We start from the raw sequence: 17,913 nt of genomic DNA, 5'->3' as shown, positions 1-17,913 counted from the left end.
TGATTCATTTAAATGAAATTACTTACCCATTAAAGCAATCTGTGTACTTAAGTGAATTTTTTAAAAGTATATTTATGTGTTTCAATTTTTAGAATATTAAACTTTAAACACCTGCAAGCAAGAAAAAGGCTCAATTGCAAAGGTGATATGCAAACGGCTACCCATATTTATAGTAATACAGACAATATTAGATGTTGTGCACCACAAATATGGTCAGATAAGTTTTTAGGTGATGACATAAGCCTAATAAATCATGCTATTGTATAAGTCACCATGTTCCAGACTGCATTTGAAATGCTGTTACTGAGGAGGATAAATCATGATATGTCTTATCTCATGAATGATATTGTAATGGGGTCCAGAGTTGGGATCCCTTGAAAATAGGAGAAAAATCCCACAACCCTTGGTTGAGGGAAGGGTGGAGTGCATGTTATAGGGCATTTAAGATACTTTGCCTAACAATGGCAGGTTAATAACCATGCCTTTCTTGAATGGAGAGGTCTACCACCCAGGGTGAAAGGTGTAGGTGATTCTGAGAGCATTCGGGGACTTGTGACATAGCTTATACACCACCTGAGCAAGAAGCAGGGGGCAAATGTCCATCCTGGATGTCACTGGGAACTCTTGTCCTGACTAAAGATGGCAGCTGCAAGAAGGTAAAAGATACAGGGGAACTGACAAAAATGGCACACCATAGGAGGGGCTGGATATAAGGTCCCATTGGAAGATCCAGGCTGACCATTTAAAATAAGGTGGGCTGAGAGAGAGAAGAAGAAGCCACATTGGGTGAATGGGTGTAGGAGGAAGTTGGCTATGAGGTCTCATGTGTAAGGGGGAACTACAAGGTTTGGGGTAAGAGCACACTACAAGGCCTAGAGTAAGAAGGAGAAGACCACTGCAGAGCTGGTGGAGCTGTGCTGGGACCTGCCTAACCAAGCACAGATTTGTGGCAGGTGCTTGGACCTGAACACTGACCAGGAATGTTGAACTACAGACTTCTGCTTCTCTGAAGGATATATGGAGAAGCCACTCTCTTGAAATGTGTACTTCCCTGGACTCCATCATGATCTACTGTAACATAGCACGTGTTTCCCTGAACCCCTACGTGGAGGCTGAGGACAGCATCCCCAAGATCCTGAAGGAGAGAGCTGCTGCAAGAGGATGGTGACTCTGAAACCTTCAAATGCATAGCGAGGGTAAGGATCTGTTTGTGTGGCTGACTTAATAGCAGATGAAGATACGGGGAACTTCTGGGCATGGTTTTGGCTTATAGCCTTTTGGGGAGCAAGGGAAGTGCTGGGTCTTGTGGGAGAGGAGGGCTCTGGGAAGGAGTGCTTTCAACCCCTCTGAGGTTGGAATAAAAACCTGTTTCCTTCAACATTAATTGTTGGGTCATGTGTTAAAGTGCTATGTGGCTGACCCCCAGTTTACTTGGTTACAATATTTCATGAATAAAGGAATTATTTAAAATGTTTCATTGTGTTTCAAAATTAACACATTAATTTACTAATATAATTACATCTTGTAGCATCAACCACAACCTTCAGAAAGTCTCTTAACTGTTTACTCATTGTAAAATGCATGGATCTCTAATTCCCCTGCTGATATTATAATATGCTATGCTATGATGTTTGGATAATCCAGCAGACTTTAACAAGTCAATCTACTTTAAGGAAGATACATTCATCTTTCAACAGAATGAAGGCCACAGAAAGATAGGAAAACAACACAGATTTTGCCTTTCCTGCCCTCATTGGAGTTTACTCTGAAGAAAGCTGTCTCCGTATAATCTTAATAACACCCCACCTAGGCCTTCTCAAGAAATTATTCATTTAATCAAACCCTTTACTTTCTAATAGTGTGATCATCTAAGCAGTTGAGCTTGTAGCGTGTACTGTTAAAATTATTAATATTTTTATGATTTTTGTTACTGTTCTTTGCACAAACCTAGGAAGATTTCTACAATTCAAGAAGGCAGGAATCCAATAAATTCCAGAAATTCTTACACCAGATGATTAAAATAAAAGGGTGTTTTAAACTATTTGCAATAACAAAACTTAATACTGGTGCCACTTCCACAAAATGAAGGAGCCAAGCAACAAGAGAACTAGAAAGGTTCATTAAACCAAGGCGGCATATAGTTTCTTACATATGGGATCCAGAAGAATCTGATTCTATAAGATAAAAGAAAAGATTTCATGATCTTAGACAATATTGAAATCCAAGTACAGAGATGAATACTTTTGTACTTGGTAAATAGTAAAGGGGAAAACTTTGCTAATCTCAGCTGGAAAATATTGATACAAAAATATATTCTATAATTAAAAGACATATGCAGTGAAGAAAAATGGAAAATACTGATGATCGTTATGGTTTTTGTAACTGTGCAGAAGCTCCACTTTTTCGATATCACTGTTCTCTGCATTCTGTTTGTCTACCTTCTATTTAGCCCGTAGGACATCAGATTTTGGTCAGTAGCAAACTGTCTTAAGAACAAAGCCTCAGGTCTGTTGACAACAGAACAGCTTCCCTGAACTAAAGACAATAACTTGACTTCAGTTGTGTTTCAACCCCAGACTCGTGATAGTGGACCAAACCACACCCTTCGGAAACCAGAAAGAACAAGGCCATGGTTGACTTCAGGATCTGATACAATAATCCGCTATTCCCTACTGTCAGTAGAGGCCATGACTCCAACTCTTTTCCCCACCATGATTAAATTTTTTTCCTCTATATAACTCATCCCCTATAAGCCATCAGGGAGCCAGGTCTTTTAGCACTAGCTTATCTATGATTCCAGGTTTGGTGCTATTTCCTCAACTGATAAACCTTTACTTTCTTTGCTGCAAACTCCTGTTTGTGTTTAATCAGATTTTGATGTGCACGGTTGAATGGGCCCCTTTATTCTTGCAATGGTTTAATAGGAAAATATTTAGATAAAAAACAAAGCAAATGTTGGGTCTCTTTTACTGAGGTACATTTAACCCAAAAATGCATGTGAAAGGGGAACAAAAAAAACCTGGAATTTATTTATACAAATTTGTTTATTTATTCTTACATCTTGAAACTTCAGTCACCTTCAAAATACTCTCCATTTGATACAATATACTTATCAAAATGTTTCTTCCACTGCTCAAAACGGTTTTAGACTCAGATATTGATGCATTTTAGTGCTTCTACCATTTTTGGTTTCACCTTTTTCATATTTGCAAAATGTTTCCCTTTGAGGACATCTTTCATCTGAGGGAAAAATAAAAAGTCACTCTGCAAAAGATCAGATGAATAGGAGAGGTGGGGCATGGAGGTCATGCTGTTTTTGGTCAAAAACTGCTGAACACTCAGCATGGTGTAGGCAGATGCACTCATAAGCCACCCATTATGAAATGGGCAAATAATAGAATCTTCAAAAAGATTAACTGAACCTGACACAGCCTCTCACAATAACACCAGCTGGTACATTGAAACATATGGGTTCTTAGAACATTCACCTAATGGGGGGAAGCCTGTACTACAAGGGGTCTGCCCTCCAGAAGCTTATTCTAGGTTTTTGGATCCCCTTTGTATGATACTTTTAGGGACCATATGTAATGTTAGGCATCCTTTTTTTTTAATCATCACCTGAGGATATTTTTAAAGTTGCTTTTAGAGAGCGAAGGAGATGGGGATAGAGACAAAGAAAGAGAGAGATCCATTGGTTACCTCCGATATGCACCTCAACCTGGGCTCACACCCACAACTGAGGTATTTGCCCCGACCAGAGATCAAACCTACAACTGTTTTGTGCACAGGAAAATGCTCTAACCATCTGAATGACCTGTCCAGGGCTAATGTCAACCACCTTAACAAAAAGGATTCATTTGCATTCATTATTCTACTTTGTTACTGTTACCAAATGGAAGCGACATGTGAGAAAGAAACAAGGCACTTGCTAAAAGAAATCTGACTATTTGAAATTTATGCAAATAGAGGAGATTTGGGGTCATTGTCTTTAAATATTGTGAAAAAAAAATGATGTTTATTAAAAGAAAGTTTAAATGAAATGTTATCCAGAAGAAAAATTGCCGTTTTCTTTCTCACTGTCTTCAGTTTCCTCTTATGTCCTATTCCAGAAATTGCTGAAGGTAACTTACAGAACAGACTCAAATAGCAATGTTTCTCATATGCACACACATCCATAAAATAATTTTTGTATGACTATAAAAATATTATATACATATATATACACATATAGCCATTTGCATATATATTTGTGTGTGTGTGTGTGCGTGTGTGTACACACACGCACACACACACACACACACACACCTATGTAGTATGTTTGGGAAATATTCTGTGACTTGAAATGTACAAAATTAAGCACAAATTTTTAAACTGATATGGGATCATTAGAAAACAATGAAAGATTACAGAATAATTACAGCTTCAGTTTGATTCACTTAAGAAAGCTAAAGGGAATGGGTTAATGTTTTGTTAGTTTAATACAATGATTGAACTGGTAAATTTTAATTATTTACTTTTTTTTTATTTTAGTCTTTAGTAATTAACCATAATAATAGGAGAAATGGTGTAATTTAGGTCTTTTTTACCTGTTGAAATATTATAGAGAAATTTAGCAAATGAAGCTCTATGGCACTGATCATAATGTTTCTCCTGAAGAAAGTAAAGAACACCCAGTTAAATTTGAATTTCCAATGAACAACAATTACATTTATAGTGTATGTCTCACATATTGTATAGAATATCTCCAGTGAATAAACTTATTTGATGTTTGTCTCAAATTAAAACTTAACTGGACACTTTGTATTTTTACTAGCTAAATTCTGACAACCTTTCTTCTGAAGTGTCTGGTGCCTTATATTTCAGTTGTGTGGTGTTTGTTTGTTTGTTTTTTTATCAAGCTAAAATAAATGGACTGGTTCAGAATTCATGAATATGTTTTTGTATATGAATCATCTACTATTCCTAAATACCACATTAGAAATAAAATGGATAAGGAATCAGAGGGTGTATCCTTAACATGTGAACGAGAGGTAAAATTGTGCCTGAGGTGTGAATATTGGAATTAGGAAGAGTGTAAAATAATACCGTGAACATCATCAGCCAATAGGGAAATGAATGAAAATATACAGCTTTGTACATAGACCCTGTGACAACATTTTCTGCAATCTTAATCAATAGGAAACATATTTTTTTTCTCCTACACAGGTATTTTCTTTCAAAGGAACCACGAGTTCTTTATTTATAATAAAAGCACATGGTCCTTATGTTCTAATGCATGAAAATGAAAACTCACATACTGTCAATGTGGCTATTAAGTAAGGAAGTTTTCCCCAGTGGGTTTCTCTTTGTTGTTGTGATAAATGAACAAATCGGTCTTCGTGTATTAAATCGGCACAACCAGAGATTCCTGCTAAATCTTTTTTGTGTGTTTGCAATACACCCATGAGTTACAATTTGTTTGCAGGCCATTTTTGTTTTGATATTTTTTTCTCTTTTTCAGGTTACTTCACCACTAACAAGAACAATAATGCTGGAGGAAGAGATAGCTTGAATGAGTCTGCATGATTGCTTTTCCAACTAAAATGAGTAGAAAATGAAAACACTTTAAATGAAGTATCTCCAATAAACATTTAATTTAAGATAAGACAGCAAACACACATATACCACCACATCAAATTTGGAAAAAAATGTTTATTGAAGAATTGAAAGACTCATTTGTGGGAAAATAAATGTAACTATAAAAGTGAGCTGCTGAGAGTAAATATGTAAAACTACATCTAAGCACCATGCAATTAACATAAATTTATACTTAAAAAAAAAGAAAACATTATGCGATTTGGAGGAATCACATATTTGAACAAAAAACTGTTTTGTTTTTCATCAAACACAAGCTAATGGTGCACTTGAGCTGTAAATTTTAAGCAAACTAGAAGTTCATACATTCAAACATTAAGAAAAATGCATCATTTCCCCAATCCCTTTTAGGTCTTTCTTTAAATAGGCCTTCCTTATCTCTTCTACATCCTTAAATACCAGTCTCTCCATTCCTTAAGACTATATTTTTTTTAGTCTCTCCTTTTTTTCTTAACATTTCCTGCTTTTTTATTGTCCCCCTCATCCTGCCAAGTTCTCATGATTTGGGAGGTTAATATTTGCTTCTGTTCCTTGTCCATTATTTCATCTCAGGCTCAACTTACTCCTTCCCAGTATTTATTTCTAACCACATAATTTATCATGCACTTTTTGTTTTTAATTTAGTCTTTTGTAATTAACCAGACTAATAATAATAAGAAATGATGTAATGCTAGCTGGACATTACAAATATGTATGTAGATACTAAGAGTTATCCCCCTAACAGGAAAAGAGAAAGTTTTATGTTTTTAATGCAAGCAATAATGGTGTTGCAATGACAAGCCTGTAATGAGAGTACTTTTAAAATAAGAAAACATTTAATAAAATTATATAATAGTTACTTTTATCAGGAGTATTTTGGAAATGTTGATGTAAGAGTGAGTACTCATGACTAGACTAATCTTCTGATAGTTATACTATGTGACTCTATCTATGTAACTATATGTAATATATAACAATAATTATGTTAAAGTATTTCAGTTATATACGTATAGGGAAAGCAAATTAAAATATAGTTCTCAATAAATTAAATAGAAAATGCACTAGTAAAGGATAAGAATGTCAAAATGTTAAGCAATTTCTTCTTCTCTTAACAGTGCTATTTTTACCAAATAGGGAATAGGTGATACCAATAGTTAATTTTATAGAAAAGCATAGAAGCTGCCTTGACTGCTTCTAGAGCCAAAAGACATTAGCAAAATAAAAACTCCAAATGAACTGCCTCCACTGCCAAGTGCTTTCTTGGCCAATGTCAGTTATAGTACGTTCTGCTGACTCAGCATTCAGAAGATCAATTAAAGTTAAGACGTAAAATTAAAAATGGCCAAAATGACTTTAGTTTTCTAATCTGATGTTAAAAAGAGAGACGTTCAGTTACTGTTTTTTTTATCTTTTTTTACACAAAATCCTCAGAGAGAATATGATTTATTTCACTCCTACATCTTCTCACAAAAACTTGGTATTTTCCATCTATGTGATTGAAGTTCCTAAATCTTTCAAATTGTCTTTAGATTCATGACCTGTTTCTCCAATAGTTTGCAATGAAATACAAATTACACATTAAAATAACTTTTATTCCTTATAGTAAAATGTAAATTAAACTAATTATAAAGCCTAGATCAAAGCCTATTCTGTCACCTAACTCACTGTTTTTCCCAAACTTTAATTATCGCTATATCAATCAATAAAAATATAAACAAAGCCAATAGACTGAAGGACATTTTAATGGTGATCAGATTAACATAGTCCACACTTTTCACCTCCCTTCACACCACAATATAAACTTTCTACTATGATTAATTGGTTTTTTTTCCAGCTAAATTTTGTTATTGAATTGGAGCAAAGTTTACCTCATTTAAACTTATGAAAAATCATCTGTTCTTTTTTTAAAACCCCTGTTATCAGACAGAACATCCTTTTTCTTATTATAACTGTTTGGAAATCTGTGTTAGGTCTCCTTTTATGTTTCTTTGTATTTAATTTGGACTTGTTTTAAGAGCATACTATAACATATAATCCTATCAATTAAAAAGGCTCTTTTTTTCTGTTGGAATCATGTTAACACACTGAAGATCCAGTCCCTGGCTATCTTAATAACAACACCAAAATAATCTTGAACAGATAATGTTTAGTAACATTTAAGAGTAAAATCCAAAGGCCCTAGTAGGAAGATCATGTCACCTACTTCTAAAGTTGAGTGGAAGAAAATATTCAGAGCCTTGTGATCCAATGATGCTGGAGTAGGGAGAGAAAAATAATCAAGGACATATTTCAGTAAACTGGTCAATTGTATATCAATATTTTTAGTCTATTTCTAATAACACCAGCAATTGTATTGTGGAAAAAGAGGGTGATTGCTGTAGTATGAATGAGTGTGATCCCCCAGATTCATATGTTGAAATTCTAACCCTCAAAGATGATAGTAATAGAAAATACAGCCTTTGGGGGGTGCTTAAGTTATGAGAGCAGAACCTTCCTGAATAGGATTAGTGTTCTTAGAGACTCTACAGAGCTCCCTCACCCCTCCCACCCACCAGGTCAGGATGCTTTGAGAGGGTTCTGGTTGTGAACCTGGCACCTTGATCTTGGACTTTTAGCCTTCAGAACTGTGAGAAATAAATATCTGTTGCTTATAAACTACCCAATCTGTGATATTTTTTTATAGCAGCCAAATGGACTAAGACAGAGATCAAGTCACACTTCTCATTTTGAAAAAGCTTGCTTTAAAATAGAAAAGTTTGAAAAGCTTATTCTTCAAAGACTCCATGTATGCTGCAGCTCAGCCTCTCTTGTCTTTGTTCTTTCTGCACTTTATGCTACAGATACTCCTAACAGATAAAATAGCTGATATTATTATTGATTGTGAATATAAAACAGTAGTTTGCAATATGATAAGGCAGATATGTTTCTGGCCTTATGTCTTATTTTCCCCGCCAGTAACCTTGACACCATGGTCTCCAGCCAATTGGGAAACATGCTCGTAATATACACTCCCCTCTGGATCCCTGTGGTCAGTCTCTACATTCCTTTATATGATTCCTGTGGTGTTGATGCTCTCAATGGCACTTGCGTTACTTATGATGTTGACAGGGGACCTGATCTATATCAAACTTCTCTGCATGCAGGCAGGTAAGAAAACAGCTGAGGGCAAAATCTTGGGATATAATCTGTAAATGGAAGCAGGAATATCCAGAGTCACATGCTAAGCAGTTCTATTGTCTGTGCTGTCTTGTTAAAATTGATTCCTTAACCAATTTTTCCCCTGTAGACTAAGCTTTCAGAGATAAACAGCTGGGACCTAATGCATCTGTATTGCAGGACAAAGCTTTTTTCTCTCTAGTAGTAAAGCACTTCCAGACCCCTGCCAACATGACACAGATCCGCGGGCTAAAGGAGAGCTTTTTCTTAAGTATTGACTCACAGAAGTATGGCTTTGATACTTTCTTATATGCTTTACTTCTTTAAAAAAATTAAACAAAGTCACAAATTTATTTTTCCAGTTTTATATCTGGAAAGGGGCTGTTAGAGTAATTGTTATTTTATTCTAGAGTATAAACATTATACTTCTCAGAAACATAGTTGCTTCTTGCCTGTATTATTCTAGTAGCCACCTACCTGGTCTCTGACTCCCTGTTGGCTCTCCTTCTTCTCAACATAGTATCAGGGTTAATTCTTTTCAAACTTAAACTAGGTTACAGTACTCTTCTGTTCAAATGTCCTGATGATTTCCATTTTCACTAAGAGTTTAAGCCAAAGAGTTTCCAACTAAATGCCTCTGCAATGCTGGGCAATCTGGCTTCTGGTCTCATTTCCACTTCTCTCACTCCCACTTTTCTGCTCTAGTCAGACTCTCTTGCTGTTTTAAATATTCTCTCCTTAGACACTTAGCCTCACATTCCCCTTGCCTAACATCCTCCCTCGGATAGTTGCATAACTAATTGCCTAACCTCCTTCAAATTTTGCCCAAATGTTACCTGCTTGTCAGACACACTCACTCTTTTTTATTGTTTCTTATCCCTATCAACTTTTGGTTTATTTTGTAGAAACTTACAACTTCTAACATATTGGGTAACTAATTATTTTCTTAAATTTTTATTTATTGATTTGAGAGAGATAAAGAGGGAAAAAAAGGGGAAAGAAAGAGAGAGCGAGATATATCCATTTGTTGTTCCACTTACTTATGCATTCATTGGTTTCTTCTTGTATGTGCCTTGACCAGGGATCAAACCTGAAACCTTGGTGCATCAGGTCAATGCTCCAACCAACTGAGCTACACAGCCACGGCTTTGGGTAATTAGAATTTGATGTTGATTTATTGTTTGTTGCATGTCTTTACCTACTATTATGTAAGCTATAAGAAGATAGACATTTTTAACCTCTTCTCTGATGAATTTTAAGTACTTAGAGAAGTTCCTCCGATATTAGGTTTTCAATTATTTACTAAATGGTATCTGAATAACATTAGATACCATTTTATCTATAGACATAAGAACAGACACCACAAGAAACTTTGATTTACAACTGTAAAAACTGAGAAATTACTCTCCATTTTGCATGCCTTTATGTGTGAGATATGAGCTGAATTGTGTCTACCTGAAATTCATATGTTGAAGTCCTAATGCCTAATGTCTTTGTATTTGGAGACAGGACTTTTAGGAGATTAGGAGATACTTAATACTAAATGATGTTACAAGAGTGGGTCCTTAACCTGATAGGATTGGTGGCCTTATAAGAAGAGAGAAAGATATCTCTATTTCTCTACCAGATGAGGACACAACTGTGAGGAAGCCATCAGAGAGCAAGAGAGAGCTCTCGCCAGAAGTCAGACCCTGGTGAACCTGGATCTTGAACTTCCCAGCCTCCAGAACTGTGAGAAAATATTTTTTTTGTTGTATAAGCCACATAGTTTGTGGTATTTTTTTTAGGGAAGTCTGAATAAGTATTCCATACATATATGCAGAGTCTGTGTGTGTGTGTGTGTGTGTTTACAAATTTTGAGGCTTTGTCATCAAATCTTAACATGGTAGCATTTCTGGTCCAATTCTCAAATATTCCTGGGTATATTGCTTGAGGACTTTTACTTGAGGTAGTATCGTGTGCCAATATTAGTCTTCTGTAAGTTAGTATTCCATGAATATTTTAATTAGACTTTTTTTTTGTATCTAGAAAAATCCATGATACTACTAAAGATAAATGTATAAAATCTCTAAAGAAACTCACACAAATAAAAAGGAAAACATTGGGAGAATATATTAGTTGTCCTGAGAAAAGAAGAGATGGAAAATGTGGTACTAAAAAGGAAGAGATAGATCAAATAAGAAGGCATCTGAATGTACCAGTACTGGCAATATACCATGAAAACTACCTTTGGTTATCTCAGTCTTCTTCACTTACCAGTTAATGGTATCTTTACAGTCAACATTTTATTAAACATCAACAGGTTTAAATCATTTTTAGAAAATTTTATAGGGTTTAGTGCTAGGATATGAAGTCAGTATGAGCAATAGCTATGAGAATGGCTTAATTAGTATCTGCATTTCTTCAGTTCCAGTACCAATACTCTGTAGCTCTACTTCCTCACCCACGAACAATGATAGCCATAGGAACATGCTTATATTGCTGAATTCTCCCATGGACCCCCTCACAATTGCAACTCTAATTCTTGTTGGCAACTGTGGAGCCAAATAGGAAGGGAGAAAAAATAATAGGAAAGCAAATTTAATTATGATTTTTAATAACACAAAACGTATTAATTACACAAAACAATGGTTTTACTCCTGCGTGCCATTCTAAATACTGAAAACATGAGAAAAGGTGAAAAGAAGAAAAAGTCCTATTTTTATTTTTTCTTATTAGCTTATACACATTCTGTTCTCTATTCCAATCCTGTCAAGCTCTCCTGAACACAAATTTTTAAAGAGGTAATGAGGATAAAACTGTAGAAACAGTGTTGAGTGTAGGAGGAAGAATGCAGAGCAAAGGATGATTTAATCACTCTCAGTCCTTGCTTACCAATTTAGTAAAATCATGTCTTCTCCTTGACCCTTATATTAATGAGAGTAATTCATGCAGGGATTGTAATAAATAAGTCAAAAATCTGAAAATTAGCTTTATGCAATAAAAGTTAGTTTCTCACTCATGCAAAGTTCATTTTAGATGTTCTTGGTTGAGGAGTTCATGGCTCTCCTCCAAAAAATGATTCAGACTCTTTCCATCTTGTGATATAACCATTTTTGACATATGGACTCAGATGGCTCAAGGGAAAATAAAAAGATGTAAGGGAGGTTTTACTGGACTGTTACCTGATTCATTTGACTTTGCATTTGATTGTGCAGAGCTGGTCTTAAGTAATTGTAAAGACACAGAAGCTGCCCATCAACCACTCTACAGGCAGACCCACAGACTTTAGGAGTCCCGCTGGTTATCAATCTCTGCCACTGTCAGTGATCAATGGTTCTCTTCATTTCAAGTGTCTATTTTGTAATCTATATTTCCAGTCTCTCTCATCAACCTACATTTTTTACATAGCTAATTATTGCACATGGAACAGTCCCTGGTCTTTAATGTTTGCATTGCATTAGAGAATCATATTTATAGAGTTTCAGGTTAGCCTCTGAATGCAGTTCTTCAAAGAATTATTGGTGAGTGAATAACATTATTTGGTTTTATGCTTTTTATACATACAATAAATTACATCAGGAACATTATGGACCAAATAAGATTTTGTTGAGAGAAATTAGGACTAAATCATCTCATGTAATAATAATGATATGAAAAATGTTTCTAACAAAATTTTATATTAATGTTAAAAATACATAAATTGATAGAAGCACATAATAATATTTTTAGAGGAAGATTATGTAGGGAGCTGATGGTATTTTATTACAGAAGACTTGGCTATGAGAACAGAACTGCTGCATGTACACATGTTTTTTTTTATAGGTTGATTTTTTAAAGATAGTTTTTATTTATGTTTATTAATTTCCATTTGAAAGAGCAGAAATTAGACTTTTTTCCCCCCATAAACAAAGACTGTAGTATTTTATCTTGATAATCTCAGGTCATATGTTTGGCATATTTTGGGAGTCAAATGCTAATTTGAGTTTCATATTTGGAAGAAAGAATTTTTGTTTCTTTCTGCTATGTAGAAAACAGCAGAGGGATGCTAGAGAAAGGTCACTGGGTTTTCATAGATATAATAGAGAAAAGCTTTCAGGATCTTTCTCTATTTCAGGATCTAACACAGGAAACTAACTCTGCAATCAGTAAAATGACCATAGAGATTATTTTAAAGAAGGATCTTTATGGAAGCAAAGATAAATTTGGTGGAGTCATTTCATCAAAGAAATGTTCTTTTTTCAGATTTTCTGTTGTTGTTGTAATGTAGAAAAGGTACCATATCCATATTATAAATAATAATTGAAAATTTGTTATCAGAAAAATCTATAAGCTTATGAGCTATGCTGCTTTTCATTTTTTTAAATATATTGTGGCTTTGGTAATTTTATATTTATTTCTTCTGATTTTATCTGATTGGTTTACTGATAATTGTGTGCTATTTTTTGCTCCTTTTATAAAAAGTATGTGATTTATGCTAACCTATGCTTTTAAAAATTCTTTATATTTCATTATTATCTTGGATTTATTTCTATTATATTGCTCATTAATTAGAACTAGATTTATACTGAGATTGGAGACTGAGAGGGAAAAGGACATAATTTCCAGCCTCAGGAGTGTAGCAATCAGTGAAACAAGGACAATAAAAATAAATGCAGTCTGATAAGAAGCTGAGCAGGATGACAGCTAATTGGGGTGGAGGGTGGTTAGGGGGTGGGGGAATTGAGCAAAAAAGAAAATGGGCTCATGGACATGAAGAAGGGTGGCGATTGCTGGCAGGGAGGAGGTATAAAAGGACTAAACGATAATGGACAAAAATACAATAAAGATTAAAAATGAAGAAAGAAAGAAAGAAAGAAAGAAAGAAAGAAAGAAAGAAAGAAAGAAAGAAAGAAAGAAAAAGAAAGAAAGAAACTTGACTAATCCATCCACTAGTGAACTGTAAGAATCCATCCACTAGTGAACTGTAAGAGCTACATTTAACATGGAGGAGACAGAAGCATTGTTTGAGAGTGGGGAAGAAAGATGCTCCAAACGGAAAAAAGCACATGCAAGGACACTACGTCATGCTTCACATATGGTACAGAGTGCCTTTCTTGTTGCCGCTGCTGCTGCTATTTTAGTTGTCATCCTTAATCAACTGAACTAATTGGTGGGCAGCAATACGTCATTTATTTATGAAATCCTAGTGCTCAGTAAATGAGTATAAAACTGTTGAACTGGCAAAAACATAACACCTGATGAATGCTGAGGTGCCTTATTATCGGGTGTCTGCCCTTAGAACAGCGGTGCATCGTGCAGATGGCGATAACAAGTGTTACAGAGAAGTCACATTTTTCTTTCTGAATTCACACTTATTGAGGACTTACTATGAACCTGTCAGTTAAATGCTTTTTTTTTCCCTACCTAATCTAATTTAAACCTATAACTTGTGCTATGTGGTAGGTTTTATTGCTAACTTTTACAGATTAAAAAAAAATAAAAAACTTAAAGAAATTAAATGACCTGTGAAGGTCACACACACCAAATTTAGGCAAAAATAAAAAGGACAATGAACACTAAACTGATAATTATAACACTACCAACCTTCACTTTTTTTCCATTTGTGACATCATTTTTCATCATGATCAGGTTTTTGATAGGCTCTTGTTTTGCCAAATAATTGTTCTTTCCATTTATCCAATAATTACTTCTACACTAGTAAGCAAGTCACAACTTATGACTCGAACATATTACATGGCCTCAAATATTTACCATAGTTAGTTTGTGTAACAAAATAGTTGCTATACAAACTAAAATAAATATAACTTTTGTGGAGTTTGACATATGCTATCTCCTATATTACGTACAAATATATGTACATATTAGTTAATATTCTACTTACATTATAATTGAGGAAATGTAGAAAAATAACTGTGAATTTCTCAATGGTGAAGTAAGAAAGTAAAAAAAAAAGGTAGCTCTAAAAAAATGAATTAAAATTTATTATTTCTTGTGATACTTATTTATAATAGTACCATTGAATAAGAATTTGTTTAAGAACTTTTTCCTGAACTAGTTTTTTTCTTTTCTCCCCTCATCTGGGAAAATATTGTTACCTTCCATAACCATGTACATTAGAATTTCTAGAATTTTCTGCGCCATTGTTTTTTGACAATTTCACACTAAAATCTCAAATTTGCTAGTTTCAGGATGAGATTAGATGCACTTCTCATGAACATTCAGATATTCAGCCATCAGGGAATAAAGGTCATAGAGTACAAATATTTCTCCTGAGGAAAGATTTCTTGTGTTAAGGAGAAAGCTTCCAGAAAAAATATAATGTATTCTTACATGAAGTTTCATTATATTACATCCCTTGAGTGAGTATATACATTTTTTCCAAATATGCAATTCTGATGATAAAAAAATTATCAAAATGTAACTATTTTCAGTAAAATGTCAAGAACATACCATCCATTCTCGTGAAGTACTTCAAAATCTGATTAAGCTGTTACATTCACAAGCCGTGATATGAAGACACTCTTCTGTGACATGACACTAAGGTTATTTCACATCTCCATTAGTACATACTCATTATTTTTTAAGTATAACATTTTTATTCTTCAGAATCTGAACACACCCAATGATCCCAATACAACCATTAAAAATACTAAAATGTAGCTTTCATTTAGAATTGAGAAGACATAGAGAAATATATTTCATATTGTAGATTCACCACTGGTCTAATACATGTACTATTTACTTTTTTAGATGAAAAATAATGTGCATGACAACATCAGTAGCAAGGCTAACTATCTGACTCCTTGGACTTGCATTTTGGCTGCGATAATATATTTCCCATTTGGATGGTCTCTCTGTTCCAGACCTTTTTAAGGCTACCTACGAAAAGCAATTCAGAATAAATTCTGTATGTGTATGTGTGAGCAAAATAGCAGGGTGTGATTGGTTACTATCTTTATCTTGCTTTGAATGAATGTTTTGAGTTTTGCTGGTTTTGATAGTGGTTTGTTTTATTTTTCATTCTGATTTTTCTTTTGCTTAGCATTTCTCCCACCCCCATCCTTTGGGGCCAACTAAAATTGTGACTAATTATAAGGCATTTTTCTTTTGTCAAAAAGAAGTACTTTTGTTTATTGACGATATAGAACTTAAACTACCTGAACCCACACTGACCACTGTGGAAAACATTAGTTGACAGCTATATTTTAGCCAACCAAAAAAAATAAAATAAAATAATGGCTTCTGTTTTATTTTTTCTTTCTTTGAAGGCAATGCACACTGCAGACTGAGTGATAACCCAGCACACTGGTCATCAGTCTGTGCAGTGACTGCCTGCCATCTTTCACTGTCCTTCGTCCATCTTTCCATTTATATATCAGAAAAAAATATTAATTATATGTAACCCCCTACTTAATAAATTATGGTGCAATAATATAAAGAATGGTATATAAATGGTAAAAATAATAAGAGAGTGTTATACATACTAACAAGAAACTAGGATATACTGTCCAACAAGAAAACACATTGTGTAATAATTTTTATTTTCTTGTAGTTATTTTACTATTTCTGGGTTGTACTTTTGAATTCTATAAAGCACATTGATACATGTACACAGTAATATTGCCATATGTGGGAAATTTAGAAATTACAATAAATTTAAAAAGTAAATTTTTAGTGATTTGAGATCTGATTATGTTTTTGTTCAAAGTTATAAAATTATGGAATCATACACAGCACAATCTGAATGAAATTCTTAAAAACATAGTTATATGATTAATTTTTTACCATATGCTGAATTGCAACATAAAACATTTTGAAGGATATTATTAATAAAATAGAACTGTAAGAGTATAAAATATCATAAAAATCCTCTGTATATGACTTGTTTTACATTAATATTTTGATTCATTGTTTGAGAATAATAAACACTTTAGCCTGTCTCTTTAACAATTTTCTATTTTCCTTAGTGAAAACACAAGAACTTCAACTATTACCTTGTTACTTGGGAATATAGACTCTGTCATTTACAATAACACTGGTGATTTATCTAGTCTGGCATGCTCTGTTCTAAAAATAAATTTTAAAGATCATCCTTCCCTTTGCACTTATGAAGGCAACGAGGTTTAGGATTTACAAAAAAGATTAGAGATTTATTTTAGGCAAGAGCATGCCAATTGCATGTGACACTTATCCTCTCAATCCCAATGGTAGAGGGATGGAATTTGGGTCTTTCTTTGTCAACCTAATTCAATGTTCAAATGCTACAACCAACAGCAACCCTGAGCAATTTCACTGTGTAATCAGCCATCTTTTTCAATGAAGGAAAACAAGATTCTGGTCAATATTACTAGTATAATATGTTTTAATAGTTCTAATAGCATTAATAATCAGAACTCGAAAACAGATTTGTAATGCTCACTAGCAATTTTTCCATAAGTTGTAACATAAAATTAATGTTTTACCAAGAGGCTTTGAATCACTGATCAGTTTCATACATTTCTACCCCTTTCCTGAAGAAAAATAGCTTTTTATTTCTCAATGTTCTGCAGTGTTCCAGCAATAATGTGCTTAACTGCAGAGGTTGTCCTAATCTGATAGCGATATCATTGAAGACTGAAAAATACAGGTGCAATAAGGAAAGTGGCATCCTTAAACCTGAAACTGGCCCAGTAGGACTGTCAGCACAACTGTCCTGAGAAATGTGTATTTTCCCTTCTAAAGGAAAGAAGCATTTAAAAAGCTTCCTCAGACACAAACTTATAGTGAGTTGAAGAGTCAAGTTTGAACTCTAGCATCTGGTTTAGTGTCTGTACTCGTACCAATTATGTCATGTAGCCTTTCAACGAAGAAAGAATATTCCTTTTAAAAAATACATTTTCAGAGGTAGGTGGCAATTGTCATTCATCCTCTGCAGCCTTTGTGGGTGGGAAGCAGGGGACCCTTGAGAGCTCAACCGAAGCTTTGATGCTACTGAAAAAGCATTACCTTGTTTAGACTAGATTAAGTTCTGACAGCATTGATCTGTATTGTGATGTCTTGACTGAGACAGCCACTTCAGCGAAATAGCATGCGTTCTACAAAATCAGGAAGATATTCCGGAGAAGGAGAAAATTGGCATAAATGAAAGTGAATGTGATCTATTTTACTCTACTGCAGAGAGTT

Source organism: Furipterus horrens, unplaced genomic scaffold, assembly GCF_987537825.1.
Source record: "Furipterus horrens unplaced genomic scaffold, mFurHor1.1.pri manual_scaffold_12, whole genome shotgun sequence".
Taxonomy (NCBI): domain Eukaryota; kingdom Metazoa; phylum Chordata; class Mammalia; order Chiroptera; family Furipteridae; genus Furipterus; species Furipterus horrens.
Note: the sequence above shows the minus strand (reverse complement) of the source record.